The sequence below is a fragment of the Anomaloglossus baeobatrachus genome, chromosome 3, assembly GCF_048569485.1.
Source record: "Anomaloglossus baeobatrachus isolate aAnoBae1 chromosome 3, aAnoBae1.hap1, whole genome shotgun sequence".
NCBI classification, from domain to species: domain Eukaryota; kingdom Metazoa; phylum Chordata; class Amphibia; order Anura; family Aromobatidae; genus Anomaloglossus; species Anomaloglossus baeobatrachus.
Genome location: NC_134355.1, coordinates 150075291 through 150100008, shown reverse-complemented (window position 1 = coordinate 150100008; position 24718 = coordinate 150075291).

The following is a 24718-nucleotide window of genomic DNA, read 5'->3' as shown; positions in this document are numbered from 1 at the left end:
TGCAGGGACAGTAAAATATATATTTTGTTATCTCCCTGGAGCATGATCCCACAATCTTCTGTCATTGCTGCAATGACAGCTATAGTGTATTTCCCTGGGGTATTGACAAACTCTGGAGAAATTGCACAAAAAAATGTATGGTGAATTATCTTCTATTGTCCTCGTGAAAATGAAAGATTAGAGGTTCAAGCAACATATTTGGGGTAAAAAAGTATTTTTTTCATTTTTACGTCTCAACATTATAAAATTCTGTGAAGCACCTAGAGATTCAAAGTGCTCTCCAAATATCTAGGTAAGTTTCTTGAGGGGTCTAGTTTCCAAAATAAGGTCACTTGTGGGGGAGCTCCACTGTTTACAGACTTCAGGGGCTGTCCAAATGCAACATGGCATCCACTAACGATTCCAGACAATTTTGAGTTCAAAAAGTCAAATGACAGTCTTTCCCTTCTAAAGGCTACTTTACACACTGCGATATCGGTCCCGATATCGCTAGTGTGGGTACCCGCCCCCATCTGTTGCGCAACACGGGCATATCGCTGCCCGTGCCGCACAACATCGCCCACAGCCGTCACACATACTTACCTGTCCGGCGACGTCGCTGTGACCGGCGAACCGCCTCCTTTCTAAGGGGGCGGTCCGTGCGGCGTCACAGCGACGTCACTGAAACGTCACTGAACCGCCGCCCAATAGCAGCGGAGGGGCGGAGATGAGCGGGACGTAACATCCCGCCCACCTCCTACCTTCCGTATAGCGGCTGGGAGGCAGGTAAGGAGAGCTTCCTCGTTCCTGCGGCGTCACACGCAGCGATGTGTGCTGCCGCAGGAACGAGGAACAACCTCGTTACTGCTGCAGTAACGAGATTTGAGAATGGACCCCCGTGTCGCCGATTAGCGATTTTGCACGTTTTTGCAACGATGCAAAATCGCTTATCGATGTCACACGCAACGGCATCGCTAATGCGGCCGGATGTGCGTCACGAATTCCGTGACCCCAACGACTCCGCATTAGCGATGTCGTAGCGTGTAAAGCCCGCTTAAGTCTTGCCGTGCACCCAAACAGTAGTTTTCCACTATATATGGAGTATTGGTGTCTTCAGAAAAAAGTGCACAACAAATTGTATGGTGCTTAATCTCCTATTAACCTTGTGAAAATGAAAGATTTGGTGTTAAAGCAACATATTTGTGGTAAAAATGAATTTTTTTAATTTTCAAAGCTCAATGTTATGAAATGCTGTGAAGCACTTGGAAGTTTTCAAGGTGCTCACCAAACATCTAGATAAATTCCTTGAGGAGTCTAGTTTCCAAAATGGGGTAACTTGTGGGGGGTCCACTACTTATGCACATCAGGGGCTCTCCAAATTAAACATGGTATCTGCTAACAATTGCAGACAATTTTGTGTGGAAAAAATGTCAAATAACGCTTCTTCTTTTCCAAACCCTGCCATGCATGCAAACAGTAGATTTCTATCACATATGGAGTATTGGTGTACTCAGGAGAAATTGCACAACAAATTGTACAATACATTTTTCTTCACCCTTGTGAAAATGTAAAATTTGAGGCTAAAAAAACATGTTTCTAGGAAAAGTAACATTTTAATTTTTTCCTTCCACATTTCTTTAGTTCCCGTGAAACATCTAAAGACTTAATAAACTTCTTGGATGTGGCTTTGAGCAGTTTAAGGGGTGCAATATTTAGAATGGTGTCACTTTTAGGTATTTTATGTTACCTTGGCCTTTCAAAGTCACTTCAAATGTGATGTGGACCCTAAAGAAATGGTTTTGTAAATTTTGTTTGAAAAATGAGAAATTGCTAATTGCTAATAAACTTTGAACCCTTCTAAAACATAATAATCATGTTTCAAAAACTGTGCGATGTAAAGTAGACGTGTGAGACATGTTATTTATTAACTATTTTGTGTGACATAACGCTCGGATTTATGGGTATAAAATTTCAAAGATTGAAAATTGCTAAATTTTTGGCAAATTTTCAATATTTTCACAAAAAAATATAAAAAATATTATCTTAAATTTACCACTATCATGAAGTATAATCTGTCACAAAAAAAACCATCTCAGAATCACTGGGATCCATTGAAGTGTGTCGCCCCCACGTCGGCAGCCGGGCTGCTCGGATCCGGACCCGTGGTGGCTCGAGCGGCGTCCGGACCTGGGGGCGTCGTGCGGCCACTCGAATAAATGGGGGGTATTTACAGGGGATGGTGTATTTAGAGTTCATGACGCCACCCGTGGTGTGTGGTAAGGTGGAGTACCACCGCTGCAGCTGGGAGTACCCGGTGGCAATGGAGTGGGCAGCCAGATGTTTAACCCCTCCACGGGTAGGGGGGATGCCCCGGGACTCAGTGATGGGGGTGGGATGTGCCATTGGGGAGGTAGGGGTCACTTGCGTACTGACTCAGTCCATAAAGCTGACACCGACAACTTAGTAAACCAAAATTCTGGACACCGCTGCCGCTGAGGGGGATCACGTCTGGGCCCCGTTTCTGCTGGTGTTGCCTGATTATCTGTGACCTTTCCCTTGGTACCTTGTTCTCTTCTTGTTGGCCCCTATGGCTTGAAACTAATCATGTCCCGCTCCCCAGTGTGGTTAACTGAGGGAGCTTGCTCTCAGGGTTCACACTTGGGATTTCCTGGACCGTTTTAGTGGAAAGTCCTATCCCCCTGGTTGGACTAGTACCCAGATTTTGGAGCAGGTGGAGAGCGGATCTTGAAGGCTCTGTTCTCAACGGGTGAATTATCATGTTGCCTGACGTACCCCGTCGTGCCCTGGTCCCAGCCCGGTGATGGACAAGGCTGCCAGCTGTCCTCCACGACAATAGCGTGCCCCTTGTCATGATCCCCTGTGACCAGGGATCCAGCTCCTACCAGGCCCAGACCACCATCTGCTACCTAGTACTTCCAAGGAGCCCAGCTCCTGACCTCCTCTCTCCTTCGCTTCCAACACTACACTCACCTTCTCCTGACACTCCTGACCTCCTCTTACCAACCCCCCAAGTGGCGACCCTATTCCACTCAGGCCGTCCACTGGTGTGTCTGGTGGGTGTGGTGCAGAGTGTTCCTAGGATTTTGATTAGCTGGTTTTGGCAACACCATTGGTTAGGGACCCGTAACCAAGGAGGAGGTGGATATTGCACAGCAGGGCAGATTGCACAATACCCTGTGATGACCTGCTAGGCCAGGGCGTCACAGAAGCGTTACAGAGCTTTTAACTCATAAAGTGACACTGGTCAGAATTGAAAAGAATTGGCCTGGACATGAATGGGAAACAGGCTGGGGTGAAGGAGTTAATCAGTCTCCCACACACTGTTCAGAGACGTATACTTTTTTCTCTCCACTGTGGATCCCATTTAAGAAGGACACACAAGTTCTCCCTAGGATTTAGATGAGTTAACAAAGGGGGCCACGTCATTATTCGTTCATCTCTCAATAACAGTCATAAGCCTTCCATCCATGGAGTCTGTCAGTTTCTTAATCTCTTGACAATCAAGTTATTGGGCAGCAACAACCACAAACTCCCAAACACTGTTCAGACAGGTGTACTGTTTTGCTTCCTGTTTTCTCATATATCTCTCATTTAAAAAAAGCCCAGAAGTTCTCAGTAGGTTTTAGGAAGGGGGCCAATAGAGTGAGGAAGGGGGCCATGTTATTATTCTTTCATCTGTAAAGCTTTTACTAGCTAGCTGTGGAGTACTTCAATATAGTGATAGAGTATTGTCTGCACACAAATTAAAGTTTTCTGTATAGATTATTTTTTTTTCTGTACCATTGCTTAACCCCTTCACTAGAGTTGAGCGCGGTTCGCGGTTCTCCAGTTCGCGGTTCGAGTGATTTTGGGGGCTGTTCTAGATCGAACTAGAACTCGAGCTTTTTGCTAAAGTTCGATAGTTCTAGTTACGTTTGAGAACGGTTCTAGCAGCAAAAAGCAGGGCTTTTTACAGCTACAGTGTGCAGGAGCCATTGCTGCCAGCCTGCCAGAAGCTGGTAACCAAGATAAACATCGGGTATCCAAGCAAAGCACTTTGGTTAGTAACCCGATATTTATCCTAGTTACGTGTGCAGGAAGCCGACACTTCCCCGCTCAACTCGCTCCGCCCCCTCCTGCACGCGGCATGTACACATACATACACACACACACTCACACTCACCTGTTCCCAGCCATGCAGTCCACGACACTGACGTCCTCAGCGCCACATGACCCCGCTAGGCTCCACCCACTTCGCACTGCGCCGCCAGCACACATGGCTCCGCCCACCTGGCACTCTGCACACATGGTCCCGCTAGGCTCCGCCCACCTGGCACTCTGCACACATGGTCCCACTAGGCTCCGCCCACCTGGAACTCTGCACACATTACCCCGCTAGGCTCCGCCCACCTGGCACTCTGCACACATGGTCCCGCTAGGCTCCGCCCACCTGGCACTCTGCACACATGGTTCCGCTAGGCTCCGCCCACCTGGCACTCTGCACACATGGTCCCGCTAGGCTTCGCCCACCTGGCACTCTGCACACATTACCCCGCTAGGCTCTCCGCCCACCTGGCACTCTGCACACATGGTCCCGCTATGCTCCGCCCACCTAGCACTCGGCACACATTACCCCGGTAGGCTCCGCCCACCTGGCACTCTGCACACATGGTCCCGCTAGGCTCCGCCCACCTAGCACTCTGCACACATTTCCCCGCTAGGCTCCGCCCACCTGACATGCTGCACACCTGGCACTCTGCACACATGGTCCCACTAGGCTCCGTCCACCTGGCACTCTGCACACATGGTCCCGCTAGGCTCCGCCCACCTGGCACTCTGCACACATTACCCCGCTAGGCTCCGCCCACCTGGCACTCTGCACACATGGTCCCGCTAGGCTCCGCCCACCTGGCACTCTGCACACATGGTCCCGCTAGGCTCCGCCCACCTGGAACTCTGCACACCTGGCACTCTGCACACATGGTCCCGCTAGGCTTCGCCCACCTGGCACTCTGCACACATGGTCCCGCTAGGCTCCGCCCACCTGGTACTCTGCACACATGGTCCCACTAGGCTCCGCCCACCTGGCACTCTGCACACATGGTCCCTCTAGGCTCCACCCACCTGACACTCTGCACACATGGTCCCGCTAGGCTCCGCCCACCTGGAACTCTGCACACCTGGCACTCTGCACACATGGTCCCGCTAGGCTTCGCCCACCTGGCACTCTGCACACATGGTCCCGCTAGGCTCCGCCCACCTGGCACTCTGCACACATTTCCCCACTAGGCTCCGCCCACCTGGCACTCTGCACACCTGGCACTCTGCACACATGGTCCCGCTAGGCTCCATCCACCTGGCACTCTGCACACCTGGCACTCTGCACACATTACCCCGCTAGGCTCTGCCCACCTGGCACTCTGCACACATTACCCCGCTAGGCTCCGCCCACCTGTCACTCTGCACACCTGGCACTCTGCACACATTACCCGCTAGGCTCCACCCACCTGGCACTCTGCACACATGGTCCCGCTCGGCTTACCTGCAGTGATGAAGTCCCGACCTCAACGCTGTCACTGTCCTCCATGGCCGCCGCTTGTCACATCACCTTCTCTCGCTTCCGACCCGAGGCTGACTAGCGGTGACGTCACGGGCCTCTCGCGATACTTGGCTGTGAAGGTCATTGAACTCAGTGACAGGTGCTGTCAGCAGTGCAGGAGATCAGCGCAGGTAATGTACATCGCTGACAGCAGCACTTGTCATCCCCTGCTGTGACCTGGGCTGACCCATTGATGTTAGCTCAGGTCACTGCACTGCTCTCCCAGCCAATGGGGAACATCCTGCTCTTCATTGACTGGGACAGTGTGGATCGTCATGGCAACCCCTTGGATTACACCAGACCTGGATTTGTTTTTCTTTCTAATAAATTGGTTAAAGAGGGAATGTATTGGGGAGTGTTTTTTCAAATAAAAATGTGTTTGTCGTCTATTTTTTTTTTATTACTGACTGGGTTGGTGATGTCGGGTATCTGATAGACGCCTGACCTCACCAACCCCAGGGCTTGATGCCAGGTGACATTACACATCTGGTATTAACCCCATATATTACCCCGTTTGCCACCGCACCAGGGCACGGGATGAGCTGGGGCAAAGCACCAAGATTGGCGCATCTAATGGATGCGCCACTTCTGGGGAGGCTGCGGACTGCTATTTTTAGGCTGGGGAGAGTCCAATAACCATGGACCTCCCTAGTCTGAGAATATCAGACCCCAGCTGTCTGCTTTACCTTGGCTGGTGATCCAATTTTGGGGGGACCCCTACGTGGTTTTTTTTTTTTTAATAATTTATTTAATTTAAAATAACAGCGTGGGGTGTCTCAGTTTTGGATTACCAGCCAAGGTGAAGCTGCCAGCTGTGGTCTGCAGGCTGCAGCCGTCTGCTTTACCCTAGCTGGCTACAAAAATAGGGGAAACCCCACATCATTTTTTTTTTCATTTTTTTTGGCTAAATACAAAGCTAAGTACCCCTTAGTGCCACATGAAAGGCACCAAAGGGTGCAAAATTACAAAATGCAGGAGAGTGGGACATTATGTGTCTTTCTGCCATTATAATGACAGAAAAGACTGATATGAAGTGTACAAGCACAAGATCACCAGAGCGCTCTACAATGTGAAAAGCAGTAGAACATGGCACTGGAGTGAACATGTGACCGCCTCATGTAGGATGAAGCTATGGATCCTGGGTAAATTTATGTATTTTCCCTCCTTCAGTTTTTTTGCAGTACACAAAAAAAACGGAAGGCACACACATGACAAACAGATGACATACGGACCGTCTACGGAACGGAAACGGATGCCACACGGATGCACCCATGAAAAAAAACGGACTGTTTTTTGCAGACCACAAAAATGGATTGTTCGTGTTAATGTAGCCTTATTCTGATCTGCCGTTTATAAACAGCAGGCAGAAATAAGTGAATAGCGCCCCCCAGTGTCAGAAAATCTCCGGGGTTTCAGGGGTAGCTGAGACCCTGGAGATCATGATTCAGGACGGTTTTTCCGGTCCCCGCTCACCTGATCACAGGTATACACCGGATACCGATGATCACGTTACAGTAAATGACAGTGTCGGTAAAAAATTATTTTTCTCCCATCTGGCATGAACAAACATGATAAATCTCCTCCCCGGTCCCCTCCGGTCCCCCGGTGTCGCCAAAGTGCCCCCCCTGATGCCCTCCCAGAAATCCAAGATGGCCGCGCGCACAGCAGCACGCCGGCCGCATTCCCCCTACTCCTCTGATTTCTGTCGCATGTGTCATGGCACAAAACTCCTCCCCAGGCCCTGCTAGGTCACCCCCTAAAACCACACCGGTGTTCCCCGGTGTCCCACGGTACCTGTGCAGCGTTGATCCCCCCACGGCCCTCTCCTTCACAATAGATGCTGCCGCATGCACAGAGCGGCTGTCAGCTCAGCTTCCTGTGTTCAGACACAGTGAGTGGTGGTTATGCATCTGTAAGCTACATGGGCGGCACGGTGGCTCAGTGGTTAGCACTGCAGTCTTGCACCGCTGAGGTCCTGGGTTCAATTCCCACCAAGGACACCATCTCCAAGAAGTTTGTATGTTCTCCCCGTGTTTGCTTGGGTTTCCTCCCACACTCCAAAGACATACAGCGCTATGGAATTAATAACGCTATATAAATTATTATTATTATTACTGCAATGCCCTGGTCATGAGGTAAGGAACATAATTGATCAGGAGACTTATATACTACATTTCCAAATGGAGGGATTTGCTTTTATAGTTTCCCTGCTGAACGACTACCAAACATGAGAGTCCATTATATGCCACAAGAAAATACATCTAAATAGCGAGCTCTGTTGTTAAGTATTCATTCAGCTGGATAACTGGACTTAAAGGGGTATTCCATCTCCAAGATCCTATCCCCAATATATAGTAGGTGGAATAGCAATAATATCAGCAAATACCAATATTTGGAAATGTAGAATAGTTCTCCTGATGAGGCATGCCCTTACCTCATGAGCAGGGCATTGCAGCTTTGGTAGCAACCATTACGACATGGACTCTGCTGCTGTGGACGAGGGGAGAGTGAGTGCAGATTCATTGCACCCACACTCCTCACATGAAGGGTCTGCACTCCTAGAAAATGGGGGATACGTTCCCTGAGTGTCTCCCCCCATATTCTAGACGGTCCAGAGTCGTCGTGGGACCCCTTTATTTTTTTTCTTACAATAAATTGGTGAAAGAGGGAATGTTCTGGGGACTGTTTTTTCAAATAAATTTCTTTTGTCGATTTTTTTTGTTAGTACTGACAGTTTATGATGTTGGGTATCTAATAGACGCCATGACATCACAAACTGCTGGGCTTGATCTCAGGTGACTTTACAGCTAGTATCAACCCGATTTATTACCCCGTTTGCCACTGCACCAGGGCACGGGATGAGCTGGGGTGAAGCGCCAGGATTGGCGCATCTAGTGGATGCGCCACGTCTGGGGTGCCTGCGGCCTGCTATTTTTAGGCTGTGAAGGCCCAATAACTATGGACCTTCCCACCCTGAGAATACCAGACCACAGCTGTCCGCTTTACCTTGGCTGGTGATCCAATTTGGGGGGGACCCTACTTTTTTTGTGTAATTATTAATATTTATAAAATAATTATAAAAAAAGAGCCTGGGGGGACCTCCACATTGGATCCCCAACCACGGTAAAGCTGCCAGCTGTGGTTTTCAGGCTACAGCCGTCTGCTTTACCCTAGCTGGCTATCAAAAATGGGGGGACCCAACGTCATTTTTTTTTTAACTATTTTTTAAATAGAAAAAATTAATGGGCTTCCCTATATTTTGATTGCCAACCAAGGTAACGGCAGGCAGATGGGGGTGGCAACCCATAGCTGTCTGCTTTATCTGCGTTGAGAATCAAAAATACCGCGGAGCGCTACGTCATTTTTTTCAAAGATTTATTTTTACAGCACTGTGATGTCCAGCAATCAAAATACAAGGAAGCCCATTTTGTTTTTAGTTATTTAAATAAATAATTTAAAAAAATATATATGGGCTCCCGCTGTATTTTTTGTATTGCTAGCTAAGGGTAATCCAAGCAGCTACTGGCTGCTAACCCCCACTGCTTGGTGTTACCTTCACTGGCAATGGAAAATCCAGGGAAGCATTTTTTATTTTTTTTGCCAAAAAACTACAAAAAAAAGGACGTGAGCTTCGCCATATTTTTGTATGCTAGCCAGGTATAGCAGGCAGGTACTGGAAGAGTTGGATACAGCGCCAGAAGATGGCGCTTCTATGAAAGTGCCATTTTCTGAGGCGGCTGCAGACTGCAATTCGCAGCAGTGGGGCCCAGAAAGCTCAGGCCAACCTGTGCTGCGGATTCCAATCCCCAGCTGCCTAGTTGTACCTGGCTGGACACAAAAATGGGGCGAAGCCTACGTCATTTGTTTCCTAATTATTTCATGAAATTCATGAAATAATAAAAAAAGGGCTTCCCTTTATTTTTGGTTCCCAGCCGGGTACAAATAGGCAACTGGGGGTTGGGGGCAGCCGTACCTGCCTGCTGTACCTAGCTAGCATACAAAAATATGGCGAAGCCCACATAATTTTTTCAGGGGGCAAAAAACTCCTGCATACAGTCCTGGATGGAGTATGCTGAGCCTTGTAGTTCTGCAGCTGCTGTCTGTCTGTATGGAGAAGAGCAGACAGCAGCTGCAGAACTACAAGGCTCAGCATACTCCATCTAGGACTATATGCAGAAGTTTTTTGCCCACCAAAAAAATGATGTGGGCTTCGCCATATTTTTGTATGCTAGCCAGGTACAGCAGGCAGCCACGGGCTGCTTCCAACCCCCAATTGCCTATTTGTACCCGGCTGGGAACCAAAAATAAAGGGAAGCCCGTTTTTTTTAATTATTTGACTTATTTCATGAAATAATTAAAAAACAAATGACGTGGGCTTCGCCCCATTTTTGTGTCCAGCCAGGTACAACTAGGCAGCTGGGGATTGGAATCCGCAGCACAGGTTAGCCCGAGGTTTCTGGGCGCTTCTGCTGCGAATTGCAGTCCGCAGCCGCCCCAGAAAATGGCGCTTTCATAGAAGCGCCATCATCTGGCGCTGTATCCAACTCTTCCAACAGCCCTGAAGCCGGGTGGCTTGCTGGGTAATAATGAGTTAATACTAGCTTTGTTTTACTAGTGTAATACTACTGTATGTTCTGAGGATTTCGATTGCGTTAGGGCAATGACAACAGAGACGAGTTCTTGGTACAAGATGTTATATAATATGTCACCACGGTAGATACACAACGGGAATAAACACAGTAAAACAACACACAAAACGGAGCGAAGGGGATTCCCGGGGCCACGCACCGGACTCCCCCAGGGAGACCACCAGAGCGAACCCCTGTACAGGGACTGTCCGGCAATCAACCCCGGAAGGCCTAAATGTGCGGCAGCCGGTACACAAGGGGCAAGTGGTATAGTCCAGGAGTGTCCGTACGGGATGATTGTCCAGAGTGGTTACGAACCGGGCAGAGTGCTGCTCAAAGACGGCAGACGGAGTCCGGGCACAGCTTGAAGAACACCGGGTATGGTCCAGAGTCGGTCGGTAGAGTTTCAGGAGAATCCAAGGCAATCAGGAAGTAGAAACAGCAAAGCAGGAGCACACAGCAAGCAGTATACTCAGGCACTGGACTGGGCTGAGAGGCGGCCTTTTAAGCAGCTGAACAGGAAGTAGGGCAACAGAACCTTAAACTCCATGTTAACTGAGGGCAAGCTCATTCAAAAGAGAACTGGAAAACCTGGAAACCTGACATTACTCCCCCCCCCAGAGACGGCCTCAGGACGGATCAGGGCCCGGCTTGTCCGGGAACCGTCGATGAAACTGAGCGATCTTCCGGGGTGCCCGAATGTTACCCACCGGTTCCCAGGAATCGTCCTCGGGGGCGTACCCCTGCCAACGTACCAGATATTGAAGCCGACGACGATGGAGCCGGGAGTCAATAATGTCCTCAACCACGAACTGCTCCTCGCCGTCGACCATCACAGGCGGAGGAGGAGGCACAACACGACCACGAAACGTATTAGGGGAGACAGGTTTGAGGAGAGACACATGAAAGACCGGGTGTACCTTTAGATGGTGCGGCAACCGTAGCCGACAGGCCACAGGGCTCACGATCCCGGTGATCTTAAACGGACCGATGAATTTTTGTCCCAGCTTCTGCGAAGGAACACCCAATCTCAGGTTTTTGGTGGATAACCATACAGAGTCCCCTACCTTGTACATGGGTGCCGGTTTCCGGTGAGTGTCTGCCGACCTCTTGTAACGCTCCTGGGCCGTAGCCACAGTGTCCTTTAGAACCTCCAGATTCTGTCGAAGCTCTGTCAATCTGTCCTCCACCGCCGGCACCGAAACCGCAACCGGTGACCTAGGCAAAACATTCGGATGATAACCCAAGTTAGCAAAAAAGGGCGTTACCTTAGTGGAGCTGCTCTGAGTGTTGTTATAGGAGAACTCCGCCAACGGAAGCATCTTCAACCAATCGTCTTGGAGATGGCTGACATAACATCGAAGGTATTGTTCCAGGGTTTGATTCGTCCGTTCGGTTTGCCCATTTGTCTGAGGATGGTATGCAGAAGACAAACAGACATCAATCTGGAGTGCCGTACAAAAGCCCTTCCAGAACCTAGACGTGAACTGCACGCCCCGGTCAGAGATGATCTCGTCTGGTACCCCATGCAATCGGAATACGTTCTGGATAACCAAATCCACTGTCTCTGCGGCTGAGGGAAGACCGGTACACGGAATGAAGTGAGCAGCTTTAGTCAATCGATCCACCACCACTAAGATGGTATTGTGCCCGCCTGAGACTGGCAACTCCACAATAAAATCCATGGAGATAGACCCCCAAGGGCGAGATGGCACGGGTAACGGTTGGAGGAGTCCGATAGGAGCCACACGAGGGACCTTGCACCGGGCACAAACCACGCATGAGTGGACATAGTCCTTTACATCCTTTAGACAGGTAGGCCACCAGAAAAAACGGCTCAGAAATTCCTGCGTCTTCTGTACCCCCCTATGACCAGCCAACACGGAGTCATGGACCAACTTGAGAACCCGAAGTCTTACGGCCTCCGGGACATAAATGCGTCGCTCTCTCAACCACACACCATTCCGAAGAACAAGAGTTACATCATTCGGGGGGGCAGCAAGAAATACGTCACCATCATAGGCCAGCTTGATGTCCTTCCACAAGTCCTGGTCCTGGATTACTCCAACGAAATTGGCATCCGATAACACGGTCTGAGACGGGGTTCCAGGCACGGAGTCCACGGCGTGGATTCGGGACAAGGCATCGGCTTTCCCATTACGTGAACCTGGACGGTATGTAACGACAAAATTGAACTGGTTAAGGAATAGGCTCCAACGGGCTTGCCGTGGAGACAGGCACCTGGCAGACTTAAGAAATTCCAAGTTACGATGATCTGTGAGTACTATCACTTGCTGCGCGGCTCCCTGTAAGTGGTGTCTCCATTCCTTGAAAGCGGAAATAATCGCTAACAATTCCTTGTCCGCAATGTCATAGTTCCTTTCTGCAGGGGACAACCGGCGGGAAAAGAAAGCACACGGATGTAAGAGACTCTTGTCCCCAGTCCTTTGAGAAAGGATGGCCCCTAATGCGTAGTCGGAAGCGTCGACTTCCACGATAAAGGGAAGTGCGGGATTCGGATGTACCAATATAGGCGCTGAGGTAAAACAAACCTTGAGACGATGGAAGGCTTCCTGGGCCTGGGCGGACCACACAAACTTCTGTCCTTTCTTGGTTAACAGAGTGATGGGACGAACGATTTCTGAAAAATTACGGATAAAACGTCGGTAAAAGTTGGCAAAACCGACAAAGCGTTGTACCTCTTTGACGTTACCCGGTTCCGGCCAGTCCAGAATTGCTTGTATCTTGCCAGACTCCATGTTCAGTCCCTGAGGAGAGATGACATACCCTAAGAATTGTATCTGTGAGCAATGGAATTCGCATTTCTCCAGTTTAATGTACAGGTGATTTTCCCTCAGCCGGGTAAGTACGGTCTTGACGTGCTCCTGGTGTTCCTGTAAGGAATCAGAAAAGATTAGGATATCGTCCAGATAAATCACCATGAATTGGTCCATGATATCCCTAAAAATATCGTTAACTAGATGTTGGAAAGCCGCGGGAGCGTTACAAAGTCCAAAAGGCATCACTAGGTACTCAAAATGTCCATACCGACATCGGAACGCGGTCTTCCACTCGTCTCCGGGACGTATGCGAAGTAGATTATATGCCCCACGGAGATCCAATTTGGTGAATATTTTTGCCTGTTGGACCCTCTCCAATAGCTCAGGAATCAACGGTAACGGATACCGGTTCCGGATGGTTATTTTATTCAGTTCCCGGTAGTCAATACAGGGTCTCAGAGTCCCCTCTTTCTTTTTCACGAAAAAGATGGGTGCCCCTGCTGGTGAGGTAGACGGGCGAATAAATCCCTTGGCTAGGCTCTCATCAATGTATACTTTTAGTGCTTCTAGCTCAGGTGCCGCCAACGGGTAGACATGGCCAAACGGAATCTCCGCCCCTGGAAGTAAGTCTATGGGGCAATCATACGGTCTATGCGGGGGAAGCCGATCGGCTTTTCTTTTGTCGCATATGTCAGCAAAGTCATCATAAACCGGGGGTAGAACAGGTACCTGTACAGTGCCCTCCGCATTCGGTGTTACTGGAACCGGAACAGTTGGACTAATGGTCGGACCACTCTGCGGTGGGAAGGTTATTTCCTTAGTTTCCCAATCGATGACCGGATTCGTAGACCGTAGCCACGGAATACCTAAAATAATCGGAAAATGAGGAGAAGAAATTATCATGAAAACAAGGGTCTCCTGCTGACCTGGCTTCATCACACATTCTAGCGGTACTGTTTCCCGATCCACTGGTCCAGAGCTTAACGGAGATCCGTCTACCGTCTCCATGGTAACCGGTGAGGATCTTTGCTGAGTCCGGATACCGTGTTTCCTGGCAAAAGAGGAGTCCATGAAATTTCCCCCTGCCCCAGAATCTATCATTGCAGAGGTAGGTATTAGATGCCCCTCCCACCGGATCTGAATGGGGAGCGAGCAATGGGTATATTTCCCTTCTGAGTCCTTCGGTGAGGTTGACATTACAGTCAAGGGAAATACCGCATCCAAGTGCCCACTTGCCTCAGAGATATCGGACTCTGCGTCCGTGTTGTCACACTCTGCCATGGCTGCCAATACCTTATTTGGGCGATTCGGACGTTTCGGGCAGTCGATCAAGAAATGATCCGATTGACCGCAATAGAAACACAAACGCTCACGGAGCCGGTGTTCGCGACGTTCGTTGGTCTCTCGCTTTTGCAGAGAGTCCACTTGCATAGGAACGTCCTCGGCCTCCCGTGGTGTCCTGAGAGCGGGTTCTCTAGAAGGAAACGCAAAGTTGTTTACACGGTTTACAGCTGCCCATTTTTCCTGTCTACGCTCCGTCAAGCGGGTATCAATACGCACACAGTGCTGGAGAAACAGTTCAAAATCCCCTGGAGATTCGGAACGAGCTAACTCGTCCTTGATGGTACCGGACAAACCTTTTCTGAATACAGACAATAATGCATTGTTTCCCCAGTCGGTGTCTACCACTAACCTCTTGAACTCAGTGGCGTATTCAACGACAGAACGCTTTCCCTGACGTAAGGAAAGGAGAGCCGATTCAGCGGTAGCACGGCGATTCGGATCATCAAACATTTGCGCCATTGCGTTCAGAAAGTCATCCAGGTGATTTAAACGGATGTCCCGATTCTCTATCATAGGATTAGCCCAAGCCAGTGCTCGTGAGGTTAATAACATGATTATACATAACACTTTGGACCGGTCAGAACGGTAATAATCAGCATGTACATCAAAAAACAGTATACATTGGTTCACAAATCCACGAAACTGACTACGATCACCATTGAAACGGAATGGGGGTAACCTAGGCATACCGGCAGCTGATACGGACGTAGTGGGGACGGCTTCCTGAGCCTCCACTCTGACTTGTAAATCCTGAATAGCCGGACCCAGTACCTGGTGATCATGGCCCAGCTGTGCCTCCACATCTCTGAGTTTAGTTTGCACCGCCTCCATCTCCTGCTGCAAGGAGTTGATCATGGAAAAGAGCTGATCTACTCGTGTCTCAGTCATTGCCCCAGCGAAATCCTCTTATGGCCTGAGTATAATGTAATACTACTGTATGTTCTGAGGATTTCGATTGCGTTAGGGCAATGACAACAGAGACGAGTTCTTGGTACAAGATGTTATATAATATGTCACCACGGTAGATACACAACGGGAATAAACACAGTAAAACAACACACAAAACGGAGCGAAGGGGATTCCCGGGGCCACGCACCGGACTCCCCCAGGGAGACCACCAGAGCGAACCCCTGTACAGGGACTGTCCGGCAATCAACCCCGGAAGGCCTAAATGTGCGGCAGCCGGTACACAAGGGGCAAGTGGTATAGTCCAGGAGTGTCCGTACGGGATGATTGTCCAGAGTGGTTACGAACCGGGCAGAGTGCTGCTCAAAGACGGCAGACGGAGTCCGGGCACAGCTTGAAGAACACCGGGTATGGTCCAGAGTCGGTCGGTAGAGTTTCAGGAGAATCCAAGGCAATCAGGAAGTAGAAACAGCAAAGCAGGAGCACACAGCAAGCAGTATACTCAGGCACTGGACTGGGCTGAGAGGCGGCCTTTTAAGCAGCTGAACAGGAAGTAGGGCAACAGAACCTTAAACTCCATGTTAACTGAGGGCAAGCTCATTCAAAAGAGAACTGGAAAACCTGGAAACCTGACAACTAGCTAGTATTAAGCCACAGATTCTTAATGTCAGGCACGTTTGACCCGGCCATTAAGAATCTCCAATAAAGGGTTAAAAAAAAGACACCACAAAGAGAAAAAATACTTTAATAGAAATAAATACACAGACACATTAGAGACTCCATGTTTATTACTCAATGTCAGCCCTCCATGATCCATGGTCTTCTGTCTTTCTCGTTCAACAAATGCAGCTCTGCTCCATCACTGCTGCATGGGGGAAGACGCTGCTTCCCGTGCAGCCTTCACTCCGTGAGAGATCAGTGCTGCTGGCTGTTAGCGGTAACAGCGGTAACGCTGACAGACGCGTTACCATAGCAATGGTGCTACGATCATGTGATTCCCGGAGCCGCGGTTAGCGGTGACGTCACCGCTAACTGCTTTGCTATGGCAATGGTGATCTCCGTTAATGACCGGCTATATATATATATTCAGTTAGGTCCAGAAATATTTGGACAGTGACACAATTTTCGCGAGTTGGGCTCTGCATGCCACCACATTGGATTTGAAATGAAACCTCTACAACAGAATTCAAGTGCAGATTGTAACGTTTAATTTGAAGGTTTGAACAAAAATATCTGATAGAAATTGTAGGAATTGTACACATTTCTTTACAAACACTCCACATTTTAGGAGGTCAAAAGTAATTGGACAAATAAACCAAACCCAAACAAAATATTTTTATTTTCAATATTTTGTTGCGAATCCTTTGGAGGCAATCACTGCCTTAAGTCTGGAACCCATGGACATCACCAAACGCTGGGTTTCCTCCTTCTTAATGCTTTGCCAGGCCTTTACAGCCGCAGCCTTCAGGTCTTGCTTGTTTGTGGGTCTTTCCGTCTTAAGTCTGGATTTGAGCAAGTGAAATGCATGCTCAATTGGGTTAAGATCTGGTGATTGACTTGGCCATTGCAGAATGTTCCACTTTTTTGCACTCATGAACTCCTGGGTAGCTTTGGCTGTATGCTTGGGGTCATTGTCCATCTGTACTATGAAGCGCCGTCCGATCAACTTTGCGGCATTTGGCTGAATCTGGGCTGAAAGTATATCCCGGTACACTTCAGAATTCATCCGGCTACTCTTGTCTGCTGTTATGTCATCAATAAACACAAGTGACCCAGTGCCATTGAAAGCCATGCATGCCCATGCCATCATGTTGACTCCACCATGTTTTACAGAGGATGTGGTGTGCCTTGGATCATATGCCGTTCCCTTTCTTCTCCAAACTTTTTTCTTCCCATCATTCTGGTACAGGTTGATCTTTGTCTCATCTATCCATAGAATACTTTTCCAGAACTGAGCTGGCTTCATGAGGTGTTTTTCAGCAAATTTAACTCTGGACAGTCTATTTTTGGAATTGATGAATGGTTTGCATCTAGATGTGAACCCTTTGTATTTACTTTCATGGAGTCTTCTCTTTACTGTTGACTTAGAGACAGATACACCTACTTCACTGAGAGTGTTCTGGACTTCAGTTGATGTTGTGAATGGGTTCTTCTTCACCAAAGAAAGTATGTGGCGATCATCCACCACTGTTGTCATCCGTGGACGCCCAGGCCTTTTTGAGTTCCCAAGCTCACCAGTCAATTCCTTTTTTCTCAGAATGTACCCGACTGTTGATTTTGCTACTCCAAGCATGTCTGCTATCTCTCTGATGGATTTTTCTTTTTTTTCAGCCTCAGGATGTTCTGCTTCACCTCAATTGAGAGTTCCTTAGACCGCATGTTGTCTGGTCACAGCAACAGCTTCCAAATGCAAAACCACACACCTGTAATCAACTCCAGACCTTTTAACTACTTCATTGATTACAGGTTAATGAGGGAGACGCCTTCAGAGTTAATTGCAGCCCTTAGAGTCCCTTGTCCAATTACTTTTGGTCCCTTGAAAAAGAGGAGGCTATGCATTACAGAGCTATGATTCCTAAACCCTTTCTCCGATTTGGATGTGAAAACTCTCATATTGCAGCTGGGAGTGTGCACTTTCAGCCCATATTATATATATAATTGTATTTCTGAACATGTTTTTGTAAACAGCTAAAATAACAAAACTTGTGTCACTGTCCAAATATTTCTGGCCCTGACTGTATATATACATACACACACACACTATATTTTTCCCTTTATAAGACGCACTTTTGTTCCCCCAAATCTTGGGGGAAAGTAGGGGGTGCGTCTTATAAACCGAATATATGGGGGGTGTATGTATATATATATATATATATATATATATATATACTGCAGGGTCTGCTCTTGAGCGGTGCTGGGGGAGGTGACAGCTGCGGCGGCAGTGTTTGATCTCCTGCTCCCGCTCATATAATATGCACAGCCGCTGTCCATCAGCGTGGTGCTGAAACTGCATCACGCTGAGGGGCTGGGGCAGCGGGGCATAGTATATCTGCCTGCGCCCTCCTTTGATCACACATGATCCCCCCTGTGTTAGATATGGCCCCCGTGCTGCTTCCCATAGTAAAATAAAAAAAAGCTTTACTTACCTCCAGCGCTGATCTCCGGTCTCCTGCTGCTGTTGTCTGTGATAAGGCACGCAGAGATGATATCACTCTGCCGTGCCGATCACATGACCGGCAGCAAGAACCAGGAAGTAGAGGAAGCCGGAGCTCAACTGCGAGGAGGGAGAAACGAGGAGGGACAGCACTGAGAAGGTAAGGAAACAGTGTTTTATTTTATTATGGGCAGCAGCATGGGGGGCATATCTAACACAGGGGAGGTGTGCCATCTATAGTGGCCATGGGCAGCACACATGGGGGGCATATCTAACACAGGGGAGATGTGCCATCTATAGTGGCCATGGGCAGCACACATGGGGGCCATATCAAACACAGGGGAGATGTGCCATCTATAGGGGCCATGAGCAGCACAGGGGGATGTGTCCCAGCACAAGGGGCTATATTCAATATAAGGGGGCCATATCCAGATTAAGAGGGGCTAATTTTAGGATGGGGGCTATGAGGGACATATACGCTATATGATTTGTTAGACGGACACTGGCATTATAAGATGGACCCCATTTAACATTAAAAAAAAAAATTCTCTTTTCCTTCATGAAATTTGGGGGTGCGTCTTATAAAGCGAAAAATATGGTATATATATATATATATATATATATATATATATATATATATATATATATATATTGCCTATGCAAACACCTAGGAAAAGATTACATATATTTCATGTTGTCAGTACAGAGGTTTATTACCCACATCCCTAATTTTGGTAATTAATTAATTAATAAAAGTTATAAAAACGTCAGGGTATACTCTTGATTTTTGTCTCACACTATCCTTCCTGCATTCTGTCCCCCATGCTGTGACCTCACACTATCCTTCCTATATACTGTCCCCCATACTGTGACCTCATATTATCCTTTCTGTATAGTGTCCCCCATACTCTGAGCTCACGCTATCCTTCCTGTATTTTGGCTCTCATACTGTGACCTTACATTATCCTTGCTGTATACTGCCCCCATGTTGTGACCTCACTTTATCACAATTTTATACTGAAACCCTATATTGTGACCTCACACTATCCTTTCTGTACACTGCCCCCATACTGTGACCCTCACTGTATCATGCTTGTATGCTGAAACTCCATAATGTGACCTCACACTGATGATCTCTCTTTTTATACCCCCCAGTCAATAGTATCTCGACTCTGGAGCACTTATTTCCTAGCTCCTGCATCTTTGCTTCCTCTCTAGTGCTGTAGCAATGCCTGCAGCGTGATGAGATTACCTCATCATACTGCAGTGGTATCAGCATGATAATGTCACTGCATGTCGGTGGCAAGGAGCTGATTAGTACTCCACTGACCTTGGAAGCCAACATTCACATCTTCATTTGTGTTAACGTCTTAAAGACATAAATACAAATGGATGCTGGGAAACCTTTCCACTCCCACTGCAAAGATGCTGGTTTTGCTATTTAGTCATGCAGAAAGGAGCAACCCATTGTCCAAGTGCATAGTGGTAAATATGGCTCTATGCGATACTAAGTCTAACAAAGCACCTGGTGCCAGAGAGGAGAGGTGGTTATTTTTTTCTATGGCAATCGGGAATCTTAAAGGGAATCTGTCAGGTGCAATATGCACCCAGAAGCATGAACAGTTTTGGGTGGATATTACTAATCCCTGCCTAACCGTCCCAGTATCTAGTAGCATATATAAAGAGATCTTTAGAAAAAGTATTTCTAATTATTCTTTATGATATGCTAATGAGCACAGGACTAGTCGCAAGGGGGTTAGTTCCTGCTCTCATTCCGCCCTCTAAACATGTTAGCATGCACACAGGGGCGTGTTAAAATGATATTCAATTGCCCAGCATCATCGATGGTGACACGCGTACCTGTTTCTGTTGTCACCACCTCTCATACGCCGTGTTTAGGGTCAGTGAGCATGATCACAAGTCCCGACACTTCAGGTCATGCGCACTATAAAGCTGGGTGTATGCGTCCTGGCTTCAGAGAGGTCTAGTGTGCATGACCGCAACTGTGGTGACTGACCCTAAACCTGGCATCTGAGAGGTGGTGACAAGGAACACAGGTACATGCATCACCATCGAGGACGCTGGGCAATGGGCATTGAATAGCATGTTAGCACGTCCCTGTGGGCGTACTAAAATGTTAAGAGGGCGGAATGAGTTCAGGAACTAATACCCTTGGGACTAGTCCCTGCACTCATTAGCATATCATAAAGGTTCTTTAAAAATACGTTTTCTGAAGATCTCTTTATCTATGCTACTAGATTTTGGGACAGTTAGGCAGGGATTATCAATATGCACCCAGAACTGCTCGTGGTTCTGGGTGCATATTTTACTTGACAGGTTCACTTTAACAACTATTCTGAGAGTCTGAGTGCCTCCAAATCATTTGGGAGAGTTGGCACATATGTCTTATTCATGTAAACATCTGGAACATTTCTAAAGCAGTAGAAAATATAAAATAAATACTCATGTTTTCTGGAAATACTCTTTAGGATTCTATATTAATAAACAAGGACTTAGTTATGTGAGTCAGTGTTTTCAAACTATTCAACAAAGATTATTTTTCTGCACTACGCCTCTTCTTACAAAAGCCTACAGATGAAAACAAGAGGGGACATGAAGAACCTTCCATATGACTCCGATTTTCAAGTTGAGTCTTGATTAAATATTCGACAAGCCTATATTTGGTTTACATTTGGCTAAATAGTGATGCCTTATTGAAAGCGGTGTTCCATAAGCATCAAATATCATCTAGCTACAAATTTTTGAGCTAACAAATACATGCTCTAACCACTGGGACCCCCAATAATCCTGAGAATAGGGACTCCAAAGTGGTCTGTAAGAACTAAATAGTATTGAGCATATACAATCAGCTCTCCTTTATCTGTCGATAAGTTTCACAAATAATTATTTGTATCGACAGTTAATGAAGTGGTCGCATATGGTTAATATTACATGTTTAATTCAGTGGACTTTGAGTCCTGCTTTATCATGATTTTGGGTGTCCCAGCAGTTGGAGCCAAAGACATCACATATTATGATCATATCATATCATACATCATTTGATATACGAGTGCATTTTAATAAATTAAAATAGCATCAAAAAGTTAGTTTATTTCAGTAATTCAATACAAAAAATGAAACGCATATATTATATAGAGTTATTACATACAGAGTGATTTATTTCAAATGTTTATTTCTGTTAATGTTGGTGATTATGGCTTACAGCTAATTAAAACCCAAAGTCATTATCTCAGAAAATTTGAATAATTACAAAACACCTGCAAAGACTTCCTATGCATTTAAAATGATCCTTTAGTCTGGTTCAGTAGGGGACAACCACTTTAAATTAAAATGAAGGTTTATTGCAATATAGTGAACAATAAAGAAAACAATGACTGCTGTGTAATGAGATGTCAGGACTTCTTAACGTTCTAAAGGCTGCTTTACACGCTTCAATTTCTCGTGCAATCGCACCCGCCCCCATCGTTTGTGTGGCATGGGCAATTTCTTGCCCGTGTCGCACAAAGTCGTAAACCCCCGTCACACGTACTTAACTTCCAAATGACCTCGCTGTGGGCGGTGAACATCCTCTTCCTGAAGGGGGAGGGACGTTCGGCGTCACAGCGACGTCACACAGCGGCCGGCCAATAGAAGTGTAGGGGCGGAGATGAGCGGAACATAGCATCCCGCCCACCTCCTTCCTTCTGCATTGCCGGTGGGACGCAGGTAAGCTGAAGTTCATCGTTCCTGGGGTGTCACACGGAGCGATGTGTGCTGCCATCTTAGACATTCCTTTCTTCCTGAGACCCTCACTATTTGGCAGCATGAGCGTCCAGTGAATATGTTTTTTCATTGTTGCATTCCAAGAGGCAAATGTGGAACCAAATTGTATTGGAAAAACCAACTGAAGGCTTAAACAAATCAGCACATAGAGGTTGTGGAACCCCATAGCTGTGAGCTCCGGAGTTGGAACCATCACAAGATAGTGCAGAGTAACTCAGGGATAGTACATACATTTTACTACAATACGTGAACTGAGTCCAAATTACAATATAATCATAGCCAATAATCACAGATATAAAATGTTAAATAAAAGGAAGGCCACATCTTTGGGAAGAGTATCTATGTTCTTTCTAAATTAAAGCACACTCCCATAGGAGCTCCATACCCCAATAGGAGCTCTGTATAAAACCATGTATGGTATGCAAAATCAAGGTGTCATATCAAAATTATGTAAAAAATAAGTGTCTCTCAAGGACAAGGGCTGGATCAGACTAAAAATAAATTTGCATAGGACAACATCCACACCCTTGCTGTATGTCTGAGGTGCTAATTTACCCTTTTGTGGTTAGTACCTTTGACTGCAAGTGATGTTCTTAGATGTGTATACATATGTATTAGGGCAGGTGTAGACAGGCATAGATTCTCTCATCCAACGGAATCGGGCCAACTATGCAAATGACTCTGATCAAACTCTGATAAGAGATAGATCCAAGTGCTGGCATAGTGTGATCCGATTCTATCTGATTAGAAAATGGGAGCACGCTGTGAGAAAAAGATTTAGAATAAAATGTCTCCATCTTCTCCATTGTGTCAGTGCTTGGATATCACAGTGCACTCAGATGTCACTCGATTGCATCATTCCATGCACTAATTGACTTGCATGGCTGAGTGCAATCCGAATATCAGATCAAACTCGAACATGCAATTATTTTTTTCTTGAACACTTCCAAGGAAGAACCTGACGTGCTTGGTCTCATAGACTAACATTTTGTTTTGTCAGATCACACTAAAATCGTAAATATGGCCATCTGCACCTTCCTCTTATTTGTATAAACACAAATTATAAGGAATAAATCAGTGCAAAAAAATGAGGTACACTTCGAAAAGCCAATAAAATATAGTGAATATTTTTTTTACCACAAAAATCACCAGAGATCTCAATGGCATTACTGAACCGTATTGATGTTTGAATGTGTGCCTAATTTTTGTGTATAGCTATTTTCTTCGTTATTATTTGGCTTTTTGATAAACATAGCAGAACTTTGTATTCAATTTGGATGGCGGTGCTCACATTTTGACTTAATATCTGTATAAACCCATTCTATAGTAGTATACAACTCAGAGAAGTAATAATAATAATAATCTTTATTTACGGTATATAGTGATAATGTATTACGCAGCAGTAATAGGCGACACGTGCAGACCATAACAGACACTACAGAGTAACACATAATAAAGCAATTTCAAGAGGAATGAGGACCCTTCTTGTAAATGTTCAGTAAAGGGACCCAAAAGGTAAAAGTAGCAGATTCATCATCAATAAGCTTTGTGCATCTTTTGGGCTGTCGTTGCTGCAAAAAAACCCATCTACCTTGATTGTGAGCTAACATTCAGTTTATAAAGGTTGTTATGGAAGAACAACACTGAGGGTGGTCACCTTGAGGGATTGTGAGTCACAACTAAAAGCTGCACATCAAACCGGCTACAGCAGCCCCACGTGGAACCAGATAAAGCACATAAGAAGGGGTCAAATGCCGCAATGCCGAAGTAAGGAACAACCCAGAGAAAGATTTCTCTGAAACGCGTAGAAATAGTCACTGAAAGGAATCCTCTTGATTGTTCCTTACTTCGGCAGCGCGGCATTTGACCCCTTCTAATGTGATTGAACATTCAATTTATAAAACGCACCAATTTTCTGGTGTACATTTGTTGCACAGTATTAGGATCTGTACACTTTTTAGGAAAATGGTGAGGTTAGCGCAAAAAGGTTAAAAGTTGCAAATTTTTTTGAACAAAATGTTTCAACTTTTATCTGTATTCACCAGTTTGTAATATCCACGAGTCTGTTATATAGTTAATTAATGAACTGCTGGTCACAGAGCTGAATAACATCTCAGGCAGGATGGCACAGATGATCTAAAAACACTATACAATCAGAAAGTAAAGGTACACTGTGTGCAGAATTATTAGGCAAATGAGTATTTTGATCACATGATACTTTTTATACATGTTGTCCTACTCCAAGCTGTATAGGCTTGAGAGCCAACTACCAATTAAGTAAATCAGGTGATGTGCATCTCTGTAATGAGGAGGGGTGTGGTATAATGACATCAACACCCTATATAAGGTGTGCTTAATTGTTAGGCAACTTCCTTTCCTTTGACAAAATGGGTCAGAAGAGAGATTTGACGGGCTCTGAAAAGTCCAAAATTGTGAGATGTCTTGCAGAGGAATGCAGCAGTCTTGAAATTGCCAAACTTTTGAAGCGTGACCACCCAACAATCAAGCGATTCATGGAAAATAGCCAACAGGGTTGCAAGAAGCG